This window comes from Loxodonta africana, chromosome 22, assembly GCF_030014295.1.
Source record: "Loxodonta africana isolate mLoxAfr1 chromosome 22, mLoxAfr1.hap2, whole genome shotgun sequence".
Taxonomy (NCBI): Eukaryota; Metazoa; Chordata; class Mammalia; order Proboscidea; family Elephantidae; genus Loxodonta; species Loxodonta africana.
In genome coordinates this window covers 1,708,939-1,711,411 of record NC_087363.1, presented here as the reverse complement: position 1 = coordinate 1,711,411, position 2,473 = coordinate 1,708,939, and the positions used below count along the sequence as shown (strand labels likewise).

The 2,473-nt window shown below is 41.7% G+C and overlaps 1 pseudogene; it reads right to left on the bottom strand.

Moving 5' to 3' along the window:
• Positions 1-289: 289 nt before the first annotated feature.
• LOC100663662 (olfactory receptor 4C6-like) lies at positions 290-1,334 on the bottom strand (annotated as a pseudogene).
• Positions 1,335-2,473: the final 1,139 nt, after the last annotated feature.

The window sequence follows — 2,473 nt, the reverse complement described above, 5'->3', positions numbered from 1 at the left end:
AATATGACTGCTTGTTTCCAGGTAGAGAGCCCAGCAGATGCAAAGTCACTTTTGTGAGAAAGGGCTTAGATAGGCCTAGCTACAGGTGAAAAAACCCAACATGGCTGAGGAGAGGAGACGGGGAGCTCCAAATGTGCTGGGGAAGGTAGAGGGAGTCATCAGATTAACCAGGAATTTCTAGAATAAGGGAAGGAATTTCCAAAGGCAGCGGGAAGCTGAGGAAGGGTATAAAAGAAGAGTATCATAATCTCTATATTGTAAATACCCTAAATAATATAAATCAGACATATTTTTAAAAGATCCCTCTGGATTCTTCTGGAAAATGGGTGGTTTTATTTCTCACACATCTTGGAGAGAATGACTTCTCTTTAGGGAAAACTCATAATGCTATCAGCATGATGACAGTTACTTGCCAACTGAAGTCTTTCATTGCATCCAAAGTTTCTTCATGGCATTTTTTACCTCTACATTCCTCAGAGTATAGATCAAGGGATTCAACATGGGTGTGATGATGGCCCCCAACACAGCCATTGCCTTGTCTATGGGATAAGTGGTCACAGGTCTTACATACAAGAAAATGCATGGCACAAAGAACAAGACGACCACCATGAGGTGGGAACCACAAGTGGAGAGAGCTTTGTACCGCCCTTCAGACCTACAAGATGTCAGGGAGCAGAGGATGACTGCATAGGAGGCAATCAGGAAAAGGAATATTGCCACACACATCACTCCACTGTTGAGAATGACCAAAAGGCCCAGGATGTGGGTGTCCATGCTGGCCAGTGTCAGCAATTGAAACAAATCACATATAAAGTGATCAATGACATTGGGACCACAGAAAGGTATTTGGTACATGAAGAGGAGCTGTATCATTGCATGCAAAAATCCTCCCACCCAGGTCCCTCCCAGCAGCAGGCGGCACACCCGAGGACTCATGACAGTCATGTAATGCAGGGGCTTACAGATGGCCATGTAGCGGTCATAGGCCATCACAATGAGAAGGATGATCGACACCCCACCAAAGAAATGTCCTGCAAAAAGCTGAATCATGCAGCCTTTGAGGGAGATGATAGTACTCTCAGAGAAGGAATCCACAATCATCTTGGGGGTGATGACAGAAGAATAGACAGTATCCATTAGGGACAAGGAAGTAAGGAAAAAATACATAGGTGACCTCAAACTCTGACTTGTAGTCATAGTTACCACAAGGAGTAAGGTTCCCAATACGGTGGCCACATACATGATTAAAACGCGGTAGGGAATATTTTCCGCAGCTGTGGGTTCTTCGTAAGGCCCAAAAGAATGAATTCAGTCACATTGTTTTGGTTTCCCATTTACCAGGTACTGATATGCACTCTGGCTGAGAGTCAGAAAATCTAAAAAGCAACATAGGATTTGTAATTAGTGACTATTTGACTTCATTTATTTGGCTCAAAATGTGTTTGGAGAGGTAGAGGCAGTAACCAGATTAATCAGGGAATCTAGGACTAAGCAAGGAATTTCTAAAGGCAATGGGAAACCAAGGGAAAGTAGAAAACAAAGAGTATCATAAAGTCATAATTGTAAATACCCTAAATCATAAATCAGACTTATTTTTTTTAAAGATATCTCTGGATTCTAGTGGAGCATGGGCAATTTTATTTCTCACATACCTCTGACAGAATGATTCTGGGGGAAATTCATAACGTTCTCGGCATGATGACTATTACTTGCCAACCTAAGTCTAGACCAGGTGCCATAGAGTAGATTCCGACTCATGGTGACCCCATGTGTGTCAGAGTAGAACTGTGAGCAGCAGGGTTGTCTGTGGCTGATTTTTCAGACATACATTGCCAGGGCTTTCTTTTGAGGTGCCTCTAGGTAGACTCAAACCTCCAACCTTTGAGTTAGCAGCTGAGTACATTAACTGTTTGCACCACCCAGGGACTTCACATTTCTCAACATTCCTAATAAATTACTAAGGATGCAGTGAGCACCAATACAATTCATGATATTTTATAGAACAAAAGGAAACTGCAATGAACTATAAACTAAATAAAGAATACTGGTGTCAGCCCTTTCTCCAGGCTTAAGAGTGGAGTTGATGTCAGAGACTGGCTACTATCACTCTGTCAATCAGACTCAAGGATGACAGTTATCTTGTATAGTCTGTAAACATTTGTATTGCTAGACTTGCTCTAGCCATAACCAAGGACCAAACCATATCCCAAACTTCCAATTCAGCGCTGACTCACAACCATCAGCTGCTTTTGTGATATTTCTTTTCTCTTTCCACAATGGCTTAGTGAGGAACATTTTTCAAAAGACTGCTCAAATGAAGAAAGGGGCAATCTTAGTTAACATTCTTCTTTTTCTTTGTCAGTCCAATTTCCTCTTATTCCCTAGTTATTTAAGCAGACAAGTATTCCAAAAACTCAGCAGACACTGCAAATTTGAGCAATAAAAAGAAGTGTCAGATGTGGCTCTTTCCTTA